Genomic DNA, 16,506 nt, shown 5'->3' on the forward strand with positions numbered 1-16,506 from the left:
GTAGAGCCTCATTTATGGAAATTAAAGTCATCATCGGTATTCAAACTACACTGAAACACATCACAGATTAACACCAATTTTGATGACGATGTATAAAGGGAAGGTACACACATTTAAGCTGACATGACATTAAAGCTCTCATCATAAACGCCTATTTACGTTTCAAGTTAGATGTACCTACTAGTTCTACAACTCCACAAACATATTAAGTAAAGCCTTTGTCAGAAATGTAGCAATTACCGTATTAAGCTTAAGATTACCAAAACCGTAATGAACGTTCTGTTGTGCAACATCTTCCATTTATTCCGGAAACGTTATTACAATGCATTGAGCATTGAGGAATTTCTTCGATCTCATGATTCGTCTCGTCGGTAATTACAAAATGTTTATCAGAGGTGATAATTTACTCTACCCACATCTGAAAGTGGCAATCCGGCTTCTTTTAGAAATTGGGTAGTTATACCCGATGTTATAGCTACAATGAAGGAAGTATCTACATGAAGCACATTTCGATGTATCAATTCTGGTAATATGTTTTGGGTTCAAAAATATTGATTAAAGCGCATTTTTGGTAATACAGGTCAGTATTTTATTAGCGAAGTTTAAAATTATCGATCTCACGAGTAATTTATTTAATTTCAATTGAGGATACGTCTTTATTTTGTAAAGCAAATCACAAAGTAAATAATTAAGAGTTTATACTGGTAGCGCTATCTAACGGTAAAATTATAGCACCTCCGAAAACCATATCGAAATTATTTTCTTAAATTATTAATCTCACAAGTAATCTAACTCAAAATAGACTAGAGCCTGCACATATACACTATAGCAGGAAGCTTTTAGTGAAAATTTCTCTAGCTATTGTAGTTGCTGAGATCTCACCCGGACAGCCGGCCAGCCAGCCATAACGAATATAATAGCGTATTTTTTTCAAAAATGCGCTAAAAATTGTGTTTTGCTTGAAGCGATCGATTATAGATTTTGTATTTTGTACTCATGTAGAGTGAATAACATTTATGAAATTGATGAACAGTTTGGTTCATGTAAAAACTTTCTCAGACCTGCATGAAAAGGTCTTTTAGTTGATTATAGTTCATATATTTTATAAGGTTATAATAATTGTTTTGTGATCAATAATATTGCGGCCTTAATTTGTTAGCACATTTTTTAAATATTAAAAATGTGTGCTATTATTGTACGTGTTTTGTACGTCCTTTTGATTTCTATATTTTCCATAAACAAGCACTTCTTTCGCGATGAAAAGTAATACTTCTCCACCACATAAAATAACCTACTATTTTCACGCTGCCAATGGCAACGCACAGCCGTCTAAAATATAAAACTTTAATGTCGTGAATTTTTTTAATCAAAGTAAATTTTAGGCACATTAATTTCTATATTGATCGTTATCACCCTAGAAGCAAAAATAGAATAAAATTCCAAAAATGTCGAGGGTTTTTGAGTCCCCTGAAGTGAGCACAACGAAATTTGGTTGGAAACATGGAGCGCAGTAAAACTGAACATCACCGAACAACATACCAAAGTTTTAGAAATTTTACTTTTTTGCAAGCTACAACCCCCAGACATATTTTAATGATTTTAAATAAAACATTTTGCCGAAATTCACGTCAGGATTTCCAAAACGTCACAGTTGTCAAAATTACTTCATGAGAAGTTACTGGTATTTTGAAAAGTACTAGTGAGTAATCGTCACATGAGAAATCGGTTATTTTGGTCTTCCTGAATTTCACGCGAGTTTTTGACATTATAGAGAGTGGTGGCTTGACGAACGCACCAGAGGAATTTCAATAGTAATATTTTAATTTCTGATTATTAGCTTCCCTAATTATTTTAGAAATAGCCTATTTAGGTTTTTTGTAGAGAAAAAATTTACTAATCCATACAAACTATTGTTTCCTATTTTATAAATTCAGAAACAGTAAAAAATTACAAACTATCGCGTTTATAAAGTCGGTAATGCCGTGGAATTATGAAATCAAACAAATGCGGCTGGATTTGCCATTAGTTAGCTTTGTTTGATCTCAAACTTCCATGGCACCACTGATTTTCTTAAAACCACCAGTTTTTAGTTATCCAATTTCTTGGTTTTAAAGTTCAAACCAGTATAAATTGTGCACAACTCATGTGCAGATAAAGCGCATTTTTTTACCCGAAATAGCTTTTGTTCTGACATCACCAATTAATTTTTACCCCCCCCCCCCCGTCAGGCCCTGTCGCTCACTGATCTCGAAGAAGAGTCGGACGGGAAAGTTATAGATTGTACAAACCAATTTATTTCGATGAGACCTTTCATTAGAATACCATGAACATGTGTTTGCCCCCCCCCCCCCCATATTGTAAAGTTTAACACTACTACACCACTAAAGGCATGCGTATGCAAAATCTGAGACCAATTGGTTGTCGTGGGGGGGGGGGCCCTCTTAGACAGCGAAATTTGATGGCCGTCTGGCACACCTTCAAGGTATAGGATACCTACTGCAAAAATTCCAGGACTCTACGACCATTCCCCTAGAAGTAGTTCGAAACGGCAGAAGTGGGTCCGGACGGATGGACGGACGGACAAAACGCAAATAATAACACATTTTTTTTAATTCTTAAAAAATGCTCTAATTAACTAACCTTTAAACCTTAACGACGTTTCTTTTTGGCAGTTTTATTGAAATAGATTAAGGCTGATCTTACAGTCGGACGAAGTTTCTCAGGGGTACGAGGAATGCATTATATGGTTTATATTATGGGTTCTTGTGTACTCGTAAACAATACGACACACCGCGGATCTGTTCGATCATGCATTTCGAGTTTAAATTTTCATAAGCAGAGACGGCTTCAGGACACGTATAAAGCATACATTTCCAATTCAACAAAATCGAGTGTATTTAACTCATGGTGTATAATTATACACCATGGTTTAACTGTAGGTATCCAGCGACGTCGCAAGTATGGGTCAGAGGGGGCGAGTCGCCCCCTCAGTTTTTACACAAGGGGGGCCGCGCCCCCTCTAAGAATGAGTAGATAAATTACCCAACAGCGACCTTCTACTACATGTGCATGCAGAATTTACAAAAAGTGTAGTAGTAGAGGATATATTGAAAGAATTTGCCAGCAAAACTGCGGAAAGGCGCAAAATTATTGGATATATATTTCATTTTTAATACTCGCTTTTCTTTACAATGCTCAGTAGTGCAATAAATAGGAACAAAATTTTTGTAACTTTTGTATGTTCTAGTTCTTCATTATGTTTTAAATAAAATATTAATTATCTATGGCTATGGTTTTCTCAATCGACTCAAGTATCTCTTGAGTTGCACAGTTGCATATCACTAGACATCCTCCTCCGATTTTTTCAAAACTTTTCTTTCAAAAATATATTATTTGATTGATTAAATAAATAGGGTTCAGGGTCACTTAAAAAACCCACTACTTTGCATTAATTCGTAGACAATTTTGCATGGGAGGGACGTTTCAGACTCCATGGTTGCTGATTTTTTTACTAATCTTTTACATATTTTTAGCGCATTTTCCAACGAAGTTGGGTGTGCTATTGCAGCCACTTTCTCTATCCGTCCGTCTGTCCGAGGCCTTAACTACTCCTACTGTTTTCAAGATATTTAGTTCATTCTTTTTGCATTCGGTAGCGTATCGCTCTGGCACCTGAGTCAAGGAAAGTCTTGACGATTGCACTGCGCATGCGCAGGCTGCGCAATGTTAACTTTTTTATTTATTAATATATTTTGTTCAAATTTTAACCACAGATACTTCTGGTGAAGGCAAATATATCGCATATAGTAAAAATCAGTTGTGCGCATGCGCAGACAGCGCTATGGCAACTTTCTTATTTATGGAGGTATTTCTTTGAAATTTTACCCAAAGATGCTATTAGTGTAAGCAAACGTATCGCATATTGTAAACAGATTAACACTGCAGTACTTGCGTGGGGTTACTGCCTTTTTTAAGTGTTATATTTTGGTAGTGGAGATGAGTTCAATCTTCCGGAGTTGGCTATTTGCGACTAGACATCTGCGAAGTGTGATAGAGCAAATGCACGTATTTTACAAAAATACAATATTACGAAATGGAGCAAGATACAACCACGTGTATCAACAGATTAAAAAGTAATCGTAAACGATTTACAAAAAGCGCATTTCCACTTGCATTCATTTCCCATTTGAATCGTAAAAATCCGGCCACAAATATGAAACATAGCGTTGCACAATGTGCAATCCATTTTTGACGTGCTACTTCAATTTCTGTTTATAAGAAGAATTTCATTTCAATGCTTCTCTAAATAAGAAAGTTGGAATTGCGCATGCACAAATCTAAATTTTGAAACTAACGTTAGATTTTCCTTTATTCCAAGCCCCTATGTATCAAATTTCATTCAAATACTTTTATAAATAAAAAAGTTTGCAATTCGGTTTATAAATGGTCGAGATGCGAAAAGGGGACTGTGAATTTTGAATCGATTCGACTCAACTTTTAGCATTGCGTATAATAATAATAATAATACCAAAGCAGATAGGTCGGAGTCAATGTCATCAATAATCTCGATAGAAAGTCCGAGTGTTAGCCTTGGGCAGCAAGGTCCACCTATAAAACACTGGAATGACAATAGTTGTGGCCAAGAAACAGAGGATACTGACTCTGCCGATACCGAAGCATCGCAATCACAACCAAAAAAACCAAAGAACCCAAGAGGGTGGCCACGAGGCAAACCAAGAATAAACCAAAGAAAAGATCCGGAAGTGACAACCTACGTCAAAAAGAAAAAAAAAGATACTTAAACTGAGTTAAACCTAGCTGTTATAATTGCAAACGTGATATTTAACTGTGATATTATATGTTAGGATTAAAACCTGTGATACTTAAGTTGTAAAAGTCCCGTATACATACATAATATATTTCTTGTTTGTTCTAGTCCGATATATTTTTTTAGTGATAAACAATCAATCAGATTGTCAGACACATAATTAATTTTAACTAAGTTATGTACGAAAAGATAATTCAATGGAACGCACGAGGGATTAGGACAAAATACGATGAGGTATTCCCTGGCAGAGCAAATAGAACCGGTGATTATTTCAATCCAAGAAAGCAAGCTTAACGCGAATGAAGTGTTTCGAATGACAAATTACGAGGTGCACAGGAAAGATGTTCGAGTGGGCCCTGGCGAGAGAAGCCGAGGAGGTGTAATGAACCTCGTGAGGAAGGGAACAATGATGAAACAAATTCAGCTAAATACGTCGCTCCAGGCCGTCGCTACCAAAATAAATATTGGAAAAAAGTTCACCGTTTTAAATCTATACTTACCTAACTCATCATGGTCTGAGAACGATGTAACGAACCTGGTGTCGCAAGTGTCACAACCCCTTATTCTGGTTGGGGATTTTAACTGTCATAATACGGTCTGGGGATCGTCACAAACAACTCCAAAAGGAAGCCTAATGGAAACAATTATCAATGAAAACTCTTTAATCATACTAAATAATGGACAACCGACTTACCTTAACGAAGCAAGTGGTAGATTTAGTGCAATAGACTTATCACTAGCTTCCCCAGCCTTGGCACCACTGGTCCAATGGACAGTTCTAGAGGATGCTCATCATAGCGATCATTTCCCTATTCTAATGCAGTTAAACATTAAAAAATTCGACAGCAAGAGAGTATGGAAGTATAATACCAAAAAGGCAGATTGGGCAAAATTTGAAGAATGTGTACAAACACCCAACGTGCTGCAAACCTCAATTGAGAACGCAGCCGAGAACGTGAGGATGCAAATAATGACAGCTGCATCGAAAGCTATACCGAGGTCAGGAGGGAAAACGAAGCGGCCCCCGGTGCCCTGGTGGAATGCTGAAATTAAGAACCTTAATAAAACAAAAAAACAATTGCTGAATATATTTAAAAGGCACCGTACGAGTGAAAACTGGGTGAAATTTAAGATCGCACGGGCAAGAGAAAGGAGTGCAAAAAGAAAGGCACAGAGAGAATCATGGCAGGAATATACATCTACACTGACCCACTTCAGCTCTCAAAGAGAAATGTGGAAGAAAGTGGGGTGTATCATCGGATCTACCAGACCACAAAGGGAACACACCCTATTAATAAATGGAACAGCCGTGAAAGAACCAGAACGCATAGCCAAATACCTAGTAGAATTCTTTCGGGAGATATCCAGCGATACACAGTACAGTGAAGAGTTTAAATCTCAAAAACAAATCAGAGAATCTGTACCCCTAAACTTCCAAAGCAGCAATCAAGAATCCTATAACAGACCCTTTGATATGACCGAAATGGAAAGTGCGCTTGAACGGTCCAAAGATACGGCCCTAGGGCACGACGAAATATCCTTCAGCATGCTGAAGCATCTGCCCCCTGAAGCCAAAAATGCACTGCTGCAGTTATATAATAACATATGGAAGGGCAACACTTATCCAGAGTCGTGGAAACTTGCAACAATTATACCGCTGGCAAAGGAGAATAAGAACAATTCACAACCGGAAAATTTTCGCCCAATTTCCCTCACATCATGCTTGTCCAAGATTATGGAGAGAATGGTTAATAATCGATTAGTGAGTATGCTGGATGGTCGAATAAGTAAATATCAAGCCGGGTTCAGGAAGGGACACTCGACAGTGGACCAACTCCTTTATTTAGATTACATTGTCAAGGGGGCTTTCACTAATACTGAACACGCCACTGCGGTATTTTTTGATATTAAAAAAGCGTACGACACAGTATGGAAATACGGAGTTCTAGAAACACTGCATAGGTGGGAGTTCCGGGGTCACTTGCGGGATACCTCAGGGCTCGGTGCTCAGTGTTACCTTGTTTGCTATAGCAATAAACAACATAGCAGACGCAATCTCCATAGACACAAAGGCCTTATTGTATGTCGACGACTTATGTATAGTAAGAACTGGCCATAATGTTAACAGCATGTATGAGGCACTGCAGATGGATATAAATATATTAAGTGAAGAGGCTACGAAGCGAGGGTTCGCTTTCTCCACAAACAAAACAAAGGCAATGTACTTCTGCCGTCTCAGGAAGACCCACCAACTTCCACCCCTATATCTACAAGGTGACAAATTACCCACAACTGAAAATTTAAAATTTTTGGGGTAATACTGGACACAAAGCTTACCTGGAAACATCACATTGAAGCAATATCATCAAAATGCAAACTTACTCTAAACAGGATTAGGGTGCTCAGTGGACACACCTGGGGAGCGGACAAGGAAACGCTCACAAAGGTAGTCAACGCCTTCATTAGGAGTAAGTTGGAATATGGGTCGGTGGTATACACATCGGCGGCCAGATCCCAACTTAAAAGTATAGAGGGGTGTGGAACAAAGCCATGCTATTAATAACGGGGGCATACCGCACATCACCAATAGACAGCCTTAATGTCGAAAATAATTCGTTACCCATTTACTTGAGATTCAAGCAGCAACACCTTAGGTATGCGGTAAAGTTACTTGCACAACCATCCCATTTCTTATTTGAAGTTATCAAAAACCCCATACTACACCCCAGATACGAATGGCAACAGACCAGAACTATACCGGCAATTGTGAAATTGAATAAAGAAATACGCGATTATGGAAAATTAGATGGAAACCTGTGGGAAGAAGAAACACCGGAATTTGATAGGAAAAAGGTCACCGATTTTCTTTTAAAAGAAATAAACAAGGATTTCGTTGTAAAATGGCAGGAAGTATGGTCGACAAAGGAAACACACCTTAGAGTAATCCACCCACAGTTAGAGGGGAAGAGGTGTACCAAATGGCAAATTAAAAGAAAAGATCAGATTGCAATAACAAGACTGAGAATTGGACATACTCGATTAACCCATAGTCACCTCCTATTGGGAAAGAGAAATAAAAAATGTGCCCAGTGCGGGGAAACCCTGACGGTGCAACATATTATGAACGATTGCATTAAACTAGATACCTATAGACATAAATATAATATATCCTTAGGGGTACTAAACAATCCTGTAAAATACACGGATGTAATAAAATATCTGAAAGAAATAAATATATATATTGGTAAATCGACGTTGACGCACCCAAATACAAATCGACGTACCGGCACCCGGCTTTTGAATGAGATAAAGCTACGTTCAGACACCTATATATGAGCAGAATCATATATGCGATGTGGCACCACCTATATATGAAGGTCAACTGTACAGTCGATTTCCGACCGCGCAGACCCTTTGTTTAGTGGAATGCGGTTGTAACAATAGGGGACCCCTACCTGTACTTACCCACATATTAAAAACACTTTTGGACGTTATTTAGTTTACTGAGCATACTTTCAGTTTGAGATTAAAATACATGCCCACCCGATGAATGACCGTGTATTTACTTTATTTTAGATACATTACCTAGTTCAATTTATTGGGGTCGCTGCATTAATTTGATAGAATTATTAAAATATTTTTTAATAGGAACTTGAATACGATATTTTTAACGTAACCTTCAGTTTCACCGCAGAATGGTATATAATTTCTTTTTCTCACGATGGTCGTTTTGCAATTTGGAATTTTTCAATAAAGATTGCTTTTTATTAATGTCATTACCACCTACTAAGATTTTCTTTTACCAGGATAATTTATTCAAATAAAATAAAGCGTGATATGTTCTAAATTTAACTAATTATCATTTAATTAGATGCATTTTTACAGTTTAATTAATAATAATCATTCCAAACCGGTTTTCCACATATTGGTTTATAAGTTATATAATAAGTAGGTAATTCACGCACGTGTTCCGTTTCCAAAACAATCTTTTGAAAACTAAATAACTTTAGTGGCCATAGTACTTTTGTATTAACTAGAAAATAAGTCTGTAAATAACCAAAAAAATAAAATTGACCATCGTAGGAAAAAGTACCTCCGCCATTCTGATGGCAAATTATAAATTGCGTTAAGCACACTATCACGTTGAAAATATTTTGCCCATTTAACAAACCCCATATATTCTGGAAAAAAGCTAGTTGCCCATCAATGATTAATGGTATCCCTTATTTTTTAAATATTAAAAAGGGCAACTGTTATCTCTTCTTTCGTCCGTCCGTTCGGACCCAGTTCTGCGGTTCTGAACTACGTTTAGGAGAATTGTCTTAGAGTAAAATTTGCAAAAAGTTCCTGTTTGAAGAAAGTTGCCTTGGTTGTCCATATTGGTTCGAACTATCGAGACGGCCTTTTTTATTTAAATCATCTAATTCATCCTCCAATCACATCTGATAAACAAGTTTAAAGGGATCGTTAGCAAACAACCTTGTTTATCCATCTTCCAGTACACGGATGGTATCTCGATGATTAAAAGCAATCATAAGAACTCTAAAAAATATATTTGCTGATTATTATATGTAACCTAAAAGGTTGTTCGATATTTATAAATAAAATTTACAAAAAGTTCCTTTTTGAAGAAAGTTACGTTGGTTGTCCATATTGGTTCAAACTATAGAGACGGCATTTTTGATTTAAAATCATCTAATTCCTTCTCTAATCACATAGGTATAAGAAACACCAAGCACGAAGAGATCTGAAAAATGACTGAACTCACTGTGTTTTAGTAAGCTAAATCCATTTTTTTGTATTATTTGTTATACGACCCCGCTAAATAAAGCAAAATGGGTAATGTGGAAAAACGTATTGACTTAATAAAATGCGAGAAAAAAATGCCTTTTAAAAAGCCCTTGTTGAATCTTTACTGAACATCAAATTTTGGAAAGCAAAAATAGATTGCAACGCAATTATTGTTGTCTCCGTTGTTTTCTACCATTGCTTTTCGCTCTTAAACCTTATCGAAGTCCTACGCCAAAAAACTCGTCTCCAACCCTAGAATATTCAATCTCGAAAGATTCGACTCCGAAGATAATCCGTACAGTGAGCTCAAATTTAAAAAAATTGTAAAAAGTTGTTAAGCTATCTTTTGTAATTAAACGCACAAAAAATCTTAAAATTGATTTTCTTTAATTTTATTTCTAGCAACAAATTCCTACAAATAAAATGATAGATGAACGCCTGCCAATATTATCTAAAATATAAATATGTAATTAAGATAATGTTGAGCAATTAAAGGTAAATTAAGAAATCCTTTATATCCAAAAAAGATTACTATTATATAGAAAGGTAATGACATCCGTTGTATTATTTCAATACAAACAAAAATCTACTCTATCTATTATGTTACAAAGCAGACTAATTTAATGAGATTTAAATGTTTGATAATTGGTATTCTTTTGTCTAATTTGAATTATGTTCCCTCCGAATTAATGGAAGGTATTAAACACTGATTAGTGTTCTAATGCGCTCTCAACGGAACGTTTATTTGTCTGTTTCTTGAAACGTTTGGTGCTCTTTCCTTATACTTTGGTGGGAATACGGATTTTGTTTTTTTGGTTAATGAGTATAGTAGTGTTTTTTAAATTTTTTTAATCTGCTATTTGCACTACTACGTGCACGTCTCTTTTAAAACGTACCTATCACCCCAAATGCCCTATTTCATTTCCAACGGGTCCATTTTTGGGACTTGCTTGCTGCCGTCAACTTAAGGATTAAAATAAGCACTTTCGTCCCGTGGTATATAATATACTAATTCCTGACGAAAACTTCTTTGACGTTCCTGAACCTATACACTTACTGCATTCTTTTCATTTATGAAGATTTCGGAAGATGTACAACAATTCGAAAACTTACCTTGCAGATTTATTCACGAATATTGTATAACTCAAAAGGATGTATCTATTTTGATCAAGCAAGTCTTTTGGTTTTCGATAATGTGGTCACCGATAACCAGCCACCAGTTTCACGAGAAGGGTGGTGGTAAGTTTTTGTCGATTTATTATAACCAATGATATTAGGTAGTCTGGAAATGATTGTTTACGTAATTCGTACCAGTTTAATGTTTTGGATTAAACGACTACCATGGCCCAACTTAAAAAAAGTGGTAAACCATGTAAATTGAATTATACAGATTTGTATAACTCAATAGGTTGAATCTATTTAGAATAAGCAGGTCTTTTGGTTCCTTGTACTGTGGTCGCCGATGACCAATTCAGCAGTTTCACGAGCGGTCTGATAATAAGCTTCTGGCGATTCATTAGAATCAGTAGCTTTCTATTGATATTCTGTAGCCTGGTAATTAATGTTTAGATAGTTTGTACCAGCTTAATGTTTTGGATTAATCGACTACCATGGTTCAACTTTTCAAAATATGGTAAACTACGACAATTCAATTATACAGATTTGTATAACTCAACAGGTTGTATCTATTTAGAACCAGCAAGTCTTTTGGTTCCTTGTACTGTGGTCTCCGATGACCATCCATCAGTTTCACGAAGTGCCCGGTGCAAAGTTTTTGGTGATTTATTAAAACCAGTAGCTTTCTATTGATATTCTGTAGTCTGGAAATGAATGTTTACGTATTTTGTACCGGCTTAATGTTTTGGTTTGATCGATTACCATGGCCCAACTTTTAAAAAAATGGGTAATTATGAAAATTGAATTATGAAGAGTTGTATAACTCAACAGGTTGTGTCTATTTAGAATAAGCAAGTCTTTTGGATTCTGATACTGTGGTCCCCGATAACGGTCCAGCAGTTTCACGAGGAGCGTCGTGATAAGTATTTGGCGATTTATTAGAACCAGTAGATTTCTAATAATATTCTGTAGTCTAGAAAGGAACGTTTAGGCAATTTGTGCCAGCTTTATGTTTGGGATTAATCGATTACCATGGCCCAAATTTTCAAAAAATGGTAAACTATGAAAATTGAATTATGCAGAATTGTAAAACTGAACAGGTTGTATCTATTTGCACAAGCATGTCTCTTGGTTCCTGATAATGGGGTCTCGATAACCATCTAACAGTTTCCGAAGTGCCTGGTGATAAGTTTTTGGCGATTTATTAAAACCAGTTAGGTTTCTAATAATATACTTTAGTCGGGAAATTAATGTTTCGGTAATTTGTACCAGTATAATGATGTGGATTAATCGACTACCATGGTCCAACTTATATTATTGTATAGATCTACCACCATTAACTAATTAAAACTTCCTTGACTACTATTTTTTTAAATTGTGGCGAGAATTGGCCGTTATGCTATACAATTTCCAAAATAAATGATCATCATCAAATTCATATCAGTAATAGAAATCAACATAATCGATTTTGACTTTGCTATCAATCAACATCCTTAATCCTTACACGTGTAATTCATAAATTGGGTTTCAAATACCAAAATTACGAATAAAAAAATAATCTTACAGTGTACAATGTGGCCAAACTTACTTTTAATTTTAGGAGTAGTTTGAAAGCATGCAATAATGTCACCTTATAAACAAATCCAATTAACGATCAGAGTAATTAAAATGACAAAATCACAACTAGGGAGTTGATCATGTTCTATAAATTAAAAGGTAAATATGCAAAGACGTATACTCAAAGGTTACATAACAAATTTTTTCTAACGGTCAATGTTAGATCGATCTTCCTTACCAACGCCGCTAAAAAGTTCAGTAGTATTCGACTCTTTGTAATTGTAAAGTAACATTAGGAATATTAGCAAAATAACCTTTTTATATGAAGTGCGCATTGCAATGCGAAAGCTTGTAATCGATTCATTTTAGGGAAAATTGCGTTTGTTAACAAAGACAACAAACGATGTCTTTTAAACGAAAAATATAATTTCTAGCAACTCGTCGACAAAATAGAAGTACGTAGGTAGACAACTGGGGTCATAAAAGGGGAGCTATAATCGGTGAGAAGCGGTTGACCTTGCCTGCAATGCACGCTAAAATTCCACGGTGCCACAACGTAAATGGTGTCAGTTAGACAATTTGTAAATATTTCCGACCGCAGCGCCGCCTTAAGACATACGCGTGTAACCAGAATCGCGATTCTATAGGTATATGGTCAAAGTGGCACCCTCGCCATACTTCGTTTTTAGAGTCCCATAGGGTGCCTGAACGTAAATATAGTCGAAAACGTTGTGGCATCTTAAATTGGTGCCACTACGCATATATGGGTGCCACAACGTCTATATATGCTCATTATTGGTGCCACTTGAACGTGTTTCCTATATACAGGGTGATTCCTATAGTACCTGCCACCGTTTGGGAGCGTGTAGGTGGTGCGTAGGGGAGTATTTTGATATAGGACACTTGGGGTCGGAAATCTAAAATAAGGGTGCCAGAGCCAAATTTACCTTCTGGAATTTCGCGCCTGTAGGTAGGCAACCCAACCGGCCGGCGGTGCACACGGAGCGATCTCAGGCGGCGATGTGTGGCTGACACTTGATCAGAATTTTGTTTAAACCCACGAAATCCCGTCTGCAACGACGCGTATCAAGTGAATAAACACTATGGCACGTTTTACTAACACGGAATACGCGGACATGCACTTCATGTACGGATTGGCAAATGGTAAGGCATTTACCAACGGGCGATCGCGATCACGGGCGCTAGTGGGCTGCGAAATAGGAGGAGGTCGGTGTAAACAAACAAACTTTTCGAAATGGGTGCTTAAATGACCCAAGTATCGATGTGCATCACGAATCTGTGTGTAAAGTTAAGCCTCCATCAGCTTACCTGCAATTGCCCTGTCTCGCACAGTCGGAAGTGAACTTCTTGAAAGACCTGTCTGCAGGGTAACTGACGGTTTGGATACCGCTCAGCGTACGCTCGTCGTGTAGCTCGTGCGTTACCATTTGCCAATCCGTACATGAAGTGCATGTCCGCGTATTCCGTGTTAGTAAAACGTGCCATATAGTGTTTATTCACTTGATACGCGTCGTTGCAGACGGGATTTCGTGGGTTTAAACAAAATTCTGATCAAGTGTCAGCCACACATCGCCGCCTGAGATCGCTCCGTGTGCACCGCCGGCCGGTTGGGTTGCCTACCTACAGGCGCGAAATTCCAGAAGGTAAATTTGGCTCTGGCACCCTTATTTTAGATTTCCGACCCCAAGTGTCCTATATCAAAATACTCCCCTACGCACCACCTACACGCTCCCAAACGGTGGCAGGTACTATAGGAATCACCCTGTATATATACAGAAATATAGATATATGGCAGAAGACTTACCTTAAGAGGAATGCCAATTACCAGTGCAGTAGACGCTTCCTCCGGTAGGTCTGGGTTGATCTGGAAAAAAAAGAAATAATAATAATAATAATAATAATAATAATAATAATAATAATAATAATAATAATACAGATTTAGAACAAATACAGAGAAACACACGTACACTATTAACAAAACACCATATACATCACCCTCACTCCTCCAGTATACGACTTTACCTTCCTCGTTCGGAAGGAGGTAGAGGACTTACAGATATAAAACTATTACACCAAACACAAATACACAATTTACGACAATACTTTTATAACAAATCAGATACTTCAGTCTTACACAAAACAGTAACATATGCAGACAAATCTTACACACCACTTAACCTACACGAAACTAATGTACTCCCACCCACATCCAAACTTACATACATCACAAATAACATACAGACATGGAACCAAAAGCCTTTACATGGACGATTTCCACAAGAGGTTGGCCAGGATTGTGTTGACTCTATAGCAACGCACAGTTGGTTGTCTGAATGTGATGTCTTCCCGGAGACTGAGGGTTTCATGTTAGCAATACAAGACCAGGTCATTAACACACGCAACTATAAAAAACACATACATAAAGATAAAACAGTGACAAATGATTCTTGTCGACTTTGTTCACAAACATCAGAAACAATCCAACATATAATATCGGCATGCACACGACTTGCACAAACTGAATACAAACATCGACACGATCAGGTAGCTAAAATCATACATCAAAAATTAGCACTTAAACACAATCTCATAACAGATACGACACCATACTACAAATACACGCCACAGATCATACTCGAAAACAACACACACAAATTATATTGGGACAGGACACTACTCACAGATAAAACTATCCACAATAATAGACCAGACATTACACTTATAGATAAAACACAAAAATCCATTTGTATTATAGACATTGCCATCCCCAACACTAACAACTTAACTAAAACACATGCAGAAAAACACCGCAAATACACCGATATAGCTATCGAGCTTAAGACGCAATGGAGAATGAAATCTACTGTTATAGTTCCCATTATTCTTAGTGCTACTGGAGTTATACCAAAGACAATACACCACAATTTACAACTATTAGGTTTAGACAAAAACACATACAAACATTTACAAAAAGCAGTCATTATCAACACATGCCATATTGTTCGTAAATTTCTAAACATAACACAAGATACTACATACAGAAATGATCCACAACGTATACATGTAAACAACAGTACTCGCTCACAACACGGTACACAACATACTGTAATATCTCCACCTCTAACCCAAACAAACACACAAATACAACTTACCGAACAAACAAGTACAACAAATGATACAACATATACTACAATCAGAGATTCACCTCTGAAGCAAACCACATTATCACAACCCATTAGTATTCAACCCAAACGCAAAAGCCTAAACAGCACTTTAGACTCACAACATGACACACAACATACTGTAATATTTCCAAACTTAACTCAACCAACCACACAAACACAACTTCCTGAACAAACAAACGCAATAAATACAAGTAACGCAACACGCACTACAAAGACGCCCTCACCCACACGGCCTAGCACAGCTAAAAAACACAATACTCTTTCTTCTCAGAAACACACCACGTTATCACAAACACAACCCACTCGTACTCAACCCAAACGCAACAACCTTAACACAGGCTCACAAAATACTGTAATGTCTCCACCAATAACCCATGCAACAACAGAAATACAACTTCAAGAACAAAGAAACACCATAAATACAAGTAACGCAACATGCACTACAAAGACAGGTCCATCCAATAAAGTTACACGCCCTAGCACAGTTAAAAAACACAATACTCCTTCTTCTCAGAAACAACCCACTCGTATACAACCGAAACGCAAAAACCTTAACACAGGCTCACAAAATACTGCAATATCTCCACCAAAAACCCAAGCAACCTCACAAATACGACCTCAGGAACAAAGAAACACCATAAATACAATTAAAAAACACAAAACTCCTTCTTCACAGAAGCACACCACGTTATCACAACCCACTCGTATTCAACCCAAACGCAAAGCCAAAGAAACACTTACACAATAAACTCCATTTAATAAAATTACAGGAATTATTATAATGATTTTTTTTGTTTTGTTTTGTTTTCCTCTTTCCTGATAGCGTTGGCTATTGTGCCCATCAATAGGTATGTTGGTAAGTACGAATTACATTATCCCTAGATGTCCAATGTACGTGTGTGATTTTTTTTTTTTTTTTTTTTTGACCCTACATAACTTCACCAGACACAGACACAGACACTAATCGTTACTTGATTTTAATCCGTGCGATTAGTTAACCAGGCTAGA

This window comes from Photinus pyralis, unplaced genomic scaffold (genome assembly GCF_008802855.1).
Source record: "Photinus pyralis isolate 1611_PpyrPB1 unplaced genomic scaffold, Ppyr1.3 Ppyr1.4_LG2, whole genome shotgun sequence".
NCBI classification, from domain to species: Eukaryota; Metazoa; Arthropoda; class Insecta; order Coleoptera; family Lampyridae; genus Photinus; species Photinus pyralis.